We start from the raw sequence: 7,827 nt of genomic DNA, 5'->3' as shown, positions 1-7,827 counted from the left end.
GGTGACATTGAAGTCGGAACCTGTGTATGGAATCGTGGGCTGCTTTCCTTGCGTGCTCTGCTGTGGGCAAAGAAACCTGCTTTTACTCATCAGCCTTTCTAGGACCTGCAAGATATCACCCACTACTGCAGACGATTGAGTGTACAGCAGACATGCGTGTATTTTATGACAGAGGTTCCTGCGTCGTCAAAATACCCGGAACACCTCCTCCGAGTTCAACGTCTTGCACGGCTCTAAGGGTAACAAACGGGGTGTGGGAAAAAAGGCCACACTTCCCTGACCGGGAATCGAACCCGGGCCGCGGCGGTGAGAGCGCCGAATCCTAACCACTAGACCACCAGGGACACGGGGAAAAGCCCTCTCCCGTCTGTGGCGTGCCCGCAGTGCGACCGACGTCGGCTCTGAAAGCGGGGCCAAGTTCGGCAATCTTGAATTGAGACAGAGACTCATCCACCAGCGATTTTAAAACTGCAGTAACCCGTTGAAGACACGACCCCGCCTGCCGTCGTCACTTAGATCTAACCCGCAAAAGAATCACTGCTACAACAGCTTCCGCGACACAATGGTCAGCCAACTGGGGGAGGAACTGTGTTGTGAAAAACTGGAAAGACACAACAGGGAAACCCACGAGGTTCAGTGTCATACAGACTAGTGTCGCTTGACAGACAAAACTTGCAGTACAAGATTTCTAAAGATTCTTCACAATCACAGGAGTTACAGCCATCACACATCGGTGGGTTAACACTCACACACACAAAGAAAACCACATCGCCCAGCACAAAGAAGAAAACAAGACTTACACCAAGTTGAGAGCACTTTGCCGCTGGGGGAACGGAATCACGACTGTCTTCGATATTGACGCCAGGCTTTCCCTACACAAGGCCAGAACCAGACCGTGAAAAGATGGCTCCGGGATGCCCGCGCTGCTCAGGTCGAGCCCGTTATGCCAAAGCAGCCTGTGGCGGGCAATGAAAACTCAAGCAGCCAGTGTGTCTGCTTCCTGGTCTGCAAAGGCTCTCCAGGAAAATCTCTCTTGCGCTTCTGCTGAACTGCTGCTTCATCTACACAGGGGCCCCCGCCTTCTTAATCAAGGAGTCCAATGGCAGCATTAGTCGCAAGTGCTCGTCAGTTCCCACACAGTCGGGGAGGAGCCCGGGACTTGATGAGGACAACGACAGCCAGCTTGGCATTGTTTTCCTCGGCACCTATCAATTATCACAGCAGGGTGTGACGTCCCCGGGGCGTGGGGTGTGAGTGAGGGACAGGAAGCAAGGAAGAGACAGAGGAAGTCAAGAGCCACCACACCCTGTTGCTTGCCAGTAATCACACAACTATGGCCCTCAGCTGATACCCCTTTACAAGTGGGAGACCCTGCTCCGAGTCCAGCCCGAGTGTAAAAGGAGGGCAAAAGGCCCCAGCGAGATTTGAACTCGCGACCCCTGGTTTACAAGACCAGTGCTCTAACCCCTGAGCTATGGAGCCACAAGGCTCCAGGTCCTGACTCACGCGCACACAAACGTACCGAGTCAAGCAGCTGGCAACATGAGGGAGACACGGTGCCCGGCTCAGCTACACAGCGGAGAGAGCAGAGAAAGGACGCCACGGCGAAGCTGAAGTCTTGCACAGGCCCATGGAAGACACCGAAGATCACCAAGGGAATCGACAGTCGACCCGGCTCTTGTGTGGTTCCATGGTGTAATGGTTAGCACTCTGGACTCTGAATCCAGCGATCCGAGTTCAAATCTCGGTGGAACCTTTTGTGGGTGACATTGGAATTGGTGTCTGGAATGCCAAACGGGAATTCCCGCTGAAATAAACGGGGTGGGGGGAAAAAAGCCACGCTTCCCTGACCAGGAACCGAACCTGGGCCGCAGCAGTGAGAGCGCCGAATCCTAACCACTAGACCACCAGGGACGCAGGGAAAGGCCCTCTCCCATCTGTGGCGTGCCCGCAGCGCGACCGACGTCGGCTCTTAAAGCGGGGCCAAGCTCGGCAATCTTTAATTGAGACAGAGACTCATCCACCCGCGATTTTAAAACTGCAGTAACGCGTTGAAGACACGACCCCGCCTGCCGTCGTCACTTAGATCTAACCTGTAAAAGAATCACTGCTACAACAGCTTCCGCGACGCAATGGTCAGCCACCTGGGGGAGGAACCGTGGTGTGAATGACTGGAAGGACACAACAGGGAAACCCACGAGGTTCAGTGTCATACAGACTAGTTTAACTTGACAGAAAATGAAATCACAAGTAGCCAGTGTGTCTGTAAAGGCTCTCCAGGAAAATCTCTCTCACGCTTCTGCTGAACTGCTGCTTCATCTACGCAGGGGCCCCCGCCTTCTTAATCAAGGAGTCCAATGGCAGCATTTGTCGCAAGTGCTCGTCAGTTCCCACACAGTCGGGGAAGAGCCCGGGACTTGATGAGGACAACGACAGCCAGCTTGGCATTGTTTTCCACGGCACCTATCAATTATCACAGCAGGGTATGACGTCCCCGGGGCGTGGGGTGTGAGTGAGGGACAGGAAGCAGGCAAGAGACAGAGAAAGCCAAGAGCCACCACACCCTGTTGCTTGCCAGTATTCACACAATTATGGCCCTCAGCTGATACCCCTTTACAAGCGGGAGACCCTGCTCCGCGTCCAGCCCGAGTGCAAAAGGCCCCAGCAAGATTTGAACTCGTGACCCCTGGTTTACAAGACCAGTGCTCTAACCCCTGAGCTATGGAGCCACAAGGCTTCAGACCCTGACTCACGCACACACAAACGTACCGAGTCAGCAGCTGGCTACATGTGGGAGACACGGTGCCCGGCTCAGCTACACAATGGAGAAAGCAAAGAAAGGACGCCACGGCGAAGCTGAAGTCTTGCACAGGCCCATGGAAGTCGCCCCAGCTCTCGTGTGGTTCCATGGTGTAATGGTTAGCACTCTGGGCTTTGAATCCAGCGATCCGAGTTCAAGTCTCGGTGGAACCTGTTGTGGGTGACATTGAAGTCGGAACCTGTGTATGGAATCGTGGGCTGCTTTCCTTGCGTGCTCTGCTGTGGGCAAAGAAACCTGCTTTTACTCATCAGCCTTTCTAGGACCTGCAAGATATCACCCACTACTGCAGACGATTGAGTGTACAGCAGACATGCGTGTATTTTATGACAGAGGTTCCTGCGTCGTCAAAATACCCGGAACACCTCCTCCGAGTTCAACGTCTTGCACGGCTCTAAGGGTAACAAACGGGGTGTGGGAAAAAAGGCCACACTTCCCTGACCGGGAATCGAACCCGGGCCGCGGCGGTGAGAGCGCCGAATCCTAACCACTAGACCACCAGGGACACGGGGAAAAGCCCTCTCCCGTCTGTGGCGTGCCCGCAGTGCGACCGACGTCGGCTCTGAAAGCGGGGCCAAGTTCGGCAATCTTGAATTGAGACAGAGACTCATCCACCAGCGATTTTAAAACTGCAGTAACCCGTTGAAGACACGACCCCGCCTGCCGTCGTCACTTAGATCTAACCCGCAAAAGAATCACTGCTACAACAGCTTCCGCGACACAATGGTCAGCCAACTGGGGGAGGAACTGTGTTGTGAAAAACTGGAAAGACACAACAGGGAAACCCACGAGGTTCAGTGTCATACAGACTAGTGTCGCTTGACAGACAAAACTTGCAGTACAAGATTTCTAAAGATTCTTCACAATCACAGGAGTTACAGCCATCACACATCGGTGGGTTAACACTCACACACACAAAGAAAACCACATCGCCCAGCACAAAGAAGAAAACAAGACTTACACCAAGTTGAGAGCACTTTGCCGCTGGGGGAACGGAATCACGACTGTCTTCGATATTGACGCCAGGCTTTCCCTACACAAGGCCAGAACCAGACCGTGAAAAGATGGCTCCGGGATGCCCGCGCTGCTCAGGTCGAGCCCGTTATGCCAAAGCAGCCTGTGGCGGGCAATGAAAACTCAAGCAGCCAGTGTGTCTGCTTCCTGGTCTGCAAAGGCTCTCCAGGAAAATCTCTCTTGCGCTTCTGCTGAACTGCTGCTTCATCTACACAGGGGCCCCCGCCTTCTTAATCAAGGAGTCCAATGGCAGCATTAGTCGCAAGTGCTCGTCAGTTCCCACACAGTCGGGGAGGAGCCCGGGACTTGATGAGGACAACGACAGCCAGCTTGGCATTGTTTTCCTCGGCACCTATCAATTATCACAGCAGGGTGTGACGTCCCCGGGGCGTGGGGTGTGAGTGAGGGACAGGAAGCAAGCAAGAGACAGAGGAAGTCAAGAGCCACCACAACCTGTTGCTTGCCAGTAATCACACAACTATGGCCCTCAGCTGATACCCCTTTACAAGTGGGAGACCCTGCTCCGAGTCCAGCCCGAGTGTAAAAGGAGGGCAAAAGGCCCCAGCGAGATTTGAACTCGCGACCCCTGGTTTACAAGACCAGTGCTCTAACCCCTGAGCTATGGAGCCACAAGGCTCCAGGTCCTGACTCACGCGCACACAAACGTACCGAGTCAAGCAGCTGGCAACATGAGGGAGACACGGTGCCCGGCTCAGCTACACAGCGGAGAGAGCAGAGAAAGGACGCCACGGCGAAGCTGAAGTCTTGCACAGGCCCATGGAAGACACCGAAGATCACCAAGGGAATCGACAGTCGACCCGGCTCTTGTGTGGTTCCATGGTGTAATGGTTAGCACTCTGGACTCTGAATCCAGCGATCCGAGTTCAAATCTCGGTGGAACCTTTTGTGGGTGACATTGGAATTGGTGTCTGGAATGCCAAACGGGAATTCCCGCTGAAATAAACGGGGTGGGGGGAAAAAAGCCACGCTTCCCTGACCAGGAACCGAACCTGGGCCGCAGCAGTGAGAGCGCCGAATCCTAACCACTAGACCACCAGGGACACAGGGAAAGGCCCTCATCCATCTGCGGCGTGCCCGCAGCGCGACCGACGTCGGCTCTTAAAGCGGGGCCAAGCTCGGCAATCTTTAATTGAGACAGAGACTCATCCACCCGCGATTTTAAAACTGCAGTAACGCGTTGAAGACACGACCCCGCCTGCCGTCGTCACTTAGATCTAACCTGTAAAAGAATCACTGCTACAACAGCTTCCGCGACGCAATGGTCAGCCACCTGGGGGAGGAACCGTGGTGTGAATGACTGGAAGGACACAACAGGGAAACCCACGAGGTTCAGTGTCATACAGACTAGTTTCGCTTGACAGAAAATGAAATCACAAGTAGCCAGTGTGTCTGTAAAGGCTCTCCAGGAAAATCTCTCTCACGCTTCTGCTGAACTGCTGCTTCATCTACGCAGGGGCCCCCGCCTTCTTAATCAAGGAGTCCAATGGCAGCATTTGTCGCAAGTGCTCGTCAGTTCCCACACAGTCGGGGAAGAGCCCGGGACTTGATGAGGACAACGACAGCCAGCTTGGCATTGTTTTCCTCGGCACCTGTCAATTATCACAGCAGGGTATGACATCCCCGGGGCGTGGGGTGTGAGTGAGGGACAGGAAGCAGGCAAGAGACAGAGAAAGCCAAGAGCCACCACACCCTGTTGCTTGCCAGTATTCACACAATTACGGCCCTCAGCTGATACCCCTTTACAAGCGGGAGACCCTGCTCCGCGTCCAGCCGGAGTGCAAAAGGCCCCAGCGAGATTTGAACTCGCGACCCCTGGTTTACAAGACCAGTGCTCTAACCCCTGAGCTATGGAGCCACAAGGCTCCAGACCCTGACTCACGCACACACAAACGTACCGAGTCACGCAGCTGGCTACATGTGGGAGACACGGTGCCCGGCTCAGCTACACAATGGAGAAAGCAAAGAAAGGACGCCACGGCGAAGCTGAAGTCTTGCACAGGCCCATGGAAGTCGCCCCAGCTCTCGTGTGGTTCCATGGTGTAATGGTTAGCACTCTGGGCTTTGAATCCAGCGATCCGAGTTCAAGTCTCGGTGGAACCTGTTGTGGGTGACATTGAAATCGAAACCTGTGTATGGAATCGTGGGCTGCTTTCCTTGTGTGCTCTGCTGTGGGCAAAGAAACCTGCTTTTACTCATCAGCCTTTCTAGGACCTGCAAGATATCACCCACTACTGCAGACGATTGAGTGTACAGCAGACATGCGTGTATTGTATGACAGAGGTTCCTGCGTCGTCAAAATACCCGGAACACCTCCTCCGAGTTCAACGTCTTGCACGGCTCTAAGGGTAACAAACGGGGTGTGGGAAAAAAGGCCACACTTCCCTGACCGGGAATCGAACCCGGGCCGCGGCGGTGAGAGCGCCGAATCCTAACCACTAGACCACCAGGGACACGGGGAAAAGCCCTCTCCCGTCTGTGGCGTGCCCGCAGTGCGACCGACGTCGGCTCTGAAAGCGGGGCCAAGCTCGGCAATCTTGAATTGAGACAGAGACTCATCCACCAGCGATTTTAAAACTGCAGTAACCCGTTGAAGACACGACCCCGCCTGCCGTCGTCACTTAGATCTAACCCGCAAAAGAATCACTGCTACAACAGCTTCCGCGACACAATGGTCAGCCAACTGGGGGAGGAACTGTGTTGTGAAAAACTGGAAAGACACAACAGGGAAACCCACGAGGTTCAGTGTCATACAGACTAGTGTCGCTTGACAGACAAAACTTGCAGTACAAGATTTCTAAAGATTCTTCACAATCACAGGAGTTACAGCCATCACACATCGGTGGGTTAACACTCACACACACAAAGAAAACCACATCGCCCAGCACAAAGAAGAAAACAAGACTTACACCAAGTTGAGAGCACTTTGCCGCTGGGGGAACGGAATCACGACTGTCTTCGATATTGACGCCAGGCTTTCCCTACACAAGGCCAGAACCAGACCGTGAAAAGATGGCTCCGGGATGCCCGCGCTGCTCAGGTCGAGCCCGTTATGCCAAAGCAGCCTGTGGCGGGCAATGAAAACTCAAGCAGCCAGTGTGTCTGCTTCCTGGTCTGCAAAGGCTCTCCAGGAAAATCTCTCTTGCGCTTCTGCTGAACTGCTGCTTCATCTACACAGGGGCCCCCGCCTTCTTAATCAAGGAGTCCAATGGCAGCATTAGTCGCAAGTGCTCGTCAGTTCCCACACAGTCGGGGAGGAGCCCGGGACTTGATGAGGACAACGACAGCCAGCTTGGCATTGTTTTCCTCGGCACCTATCAATTATCACAGCAGGGTGTGACGTCCCCGGGGCGTGGGGTGTGAGTGAGGGACAGGAAGCAAGCAAGAGACAGAGGAAGTCAAGAGCCACCACAACCTGTTGCTTGCCAGTAATCACACAACTATGGCCCTCAGCTGATACCCCTTTACAAGTGGGAGACCCTGCTCCGAGTCCAGCCCGAGTGTAAAAGGAGGGCAAAAGGCCCCAGCGAGATTTGAACTCGCGACCCCTGGTTTACAAGACCAGTGCTCTAACCCCTGAGCTATGGAGCCACAAGGCTCCAGGTCCTGACTCACGCGCACACAAACGTACCGAGTCAAGCAGCTGGCAACATGAGGGAGACACGGTGCCCGGCTCAGCTACACAGCGGAGAGAGCAGAGAAAGGACGCCACGGCGAAGCTGAAGTCTTGCACAGGCCCATGGAAGACACCGAAGATCACCAAGGGAATCGACAGTCGACCCGGCTCTTGTGTGGTTCCATGGTGTAATGGTTAGCACTCTGGACTCTGAATCCAGCGATCCGAGTTCAAATCTCGGTGGAACCTTTTGTGGGTGACATTGGAATTGGTGTCTGGAATGCCAAACGGGAATTCCCGCTGAAATAAACGGGGTGGGGGGAAAAAAGCCACGCTTCCCTGACCAGGAACCGAACCTGGG

At 54.4% G+C, this 7,827-nt stretch overlaps 13 non-coding genes across 13 annotated transcripts; 5 read left to right on the top strand and 8 right to left on the bottom strand.

Annotated features, from left to right (window-relative positions):
* Positions 1-272: 272 nt before the first annotated feature.
* Positions 273-344, bottom strand: trnae-cuc (transfer RNA glutamic acid (anticodon CUC)). Its single transcript has one exon. It is a non-coding gene; the product is annotated as a tRNA-Glu (tRNA).
* Positions 345-1,409: 1,065 nt separating this feature from the next.
* On the bottom strand, positions 1,410-1,482 carry trnat-ugu (transfer RNA threonine (anticodon UGU)). The gene has a single exon. It is a non-coding gene; the product is annotated as a tRNA-Thr (tRNA).
* Positions 1,483-1,684: 202 nt separating this feature from the next.
* Positions 1,685-1,756, top strand: trnaq-cug (transfer RNA glutamine (anticodon CUG)). Its single transcript has one exon. It is a non-coding gene; the product is annotated as a tRNA-Gln (tRNA).
* A 900-nt stretch (positions 1,757-2,656) lies between these two features.
* Positions 2,657-2,729, bottom strand: trnat-ugu (transfer RNA threonine (anticodon UGU)). Its single transcript has one exon. It is a non-coding gene; the product is annotated as a tRNA-Thr (tRNA).
* Positions 2,730-2,901: 172 nt separating this feature from the next.
* Positions 2,902-2,973, top strand: trnaq-uug (transfer RNA glutamine (anticodon UUG)). Its single transcript has one exon. It is a non-coding gene; the product is annotated as a tRNA-Gln (tRNA).
* A 278-nt stretch (positions 2,974-3,251) lies between these two features.
* On the bottom strand, positions 3,252-3,323 carry trnae-cuc (transfer RNA glutamic acid (anticodon CUC)). Its single transcript has one exon. It is a non-coding gene; the product is annotated as a tRNA-Glu (tRNA).
* A 1,065-nt stretch (positions 3,324-4,388) lies between these two features.
* Positions 4,389-4,461, bottom strand: trnat-ugu (transfer RNA threonine (anticodon UGU)). Its single transcript has one exon. It is a non-coding gene; the product is annotated as a tRNA-Thr (tRNA).
* A 202-nt stretch (positions 4,462-4,663) lies between these two features.
* On the top strand, positions 4,664-4,735 carry trnaq-cug (transfer RNA glutamine (anticodon CUG)). The gene has a single exon. It is a non-coding gene; the product is annotated as a tRNA-Gln (tRNA).
* Positions 4,736-5,635: 900 nt separating this feature from the next.
* Positions 5,636-5,708, bottom strand: trnat-ugu (transfer RNA threonine (anticodon UGU)). Its single transcript has one exon. It is a non-coding gene; the product is annotated as a tRNA-Thr (tRNA).
* Positions 5,709-5,881: 173 nt separating this feature from the next.
* trnaq-uug (transfer RNA glutamine (anticodon UUG)) lies at positions 5,882-5,953 on the top strand. Its single transcript has one exon. It is a non-coding gene; the product is annotated as a tRNA-Gln (tRNA).
* A 278-nt stretch (positions 5,954-6,231) lies between these two features.
* trnae-cuc (transfer RNA glutamic acid (anticodon CUC)) lies at positions 6,232-6,303 on the bottom strand. Its single transcript has one exon. It is a non-coding gene; the product is annotated as a tRNA-Glu (tRNA).
* A 1,065-nt stretch (positions 6,304-7,368) lies between these two features.
* trnat-ugu (transfer RNA threonine (anticodon UGU)) lies at positions 7,369-7,441 on the bottom strand. Its single transcript has one exon. It is a non-coding gene; the product is annotated as a tRNA-Thr (tRNA).
* A 202-nt stretch (positions 7,442-7,643) lies between these two features.
* On the top strand, positions 7,644-7,715 carry trnaq-cug (transfer RNA glutamine (anticodon CUG)). The gene has a single exon. It is a non-coding gene; the product is annotated as a tRNA-Gln (tRNA).
* The last annotated feature ends 112 nt before the right edge of the window (positions 7,716-7,827 follow it).

Source organism: Lepisosteus platostomus, chromosome 8 (assembly GCF_059453375.1).
Source record: "Lepisosteus platostomus isolate fLepPlt1 chromosome 8, fLepPlt1.hap1, whole genome shotgun sequence".
Classification (NCBI taxonomy): domain Eukaryota; kingdom Metazoa; phylum Chordata; class Actinopteri; order Semionotiformes; family Lepisosteidae; genus Lepisosteus; species Lepisosteus platostomus.
The sequence above is the reverse complement of the archived record's forward strand: the minus strand, read 5'-3'. Positions and strand labels throughout refer to the sequence as shown.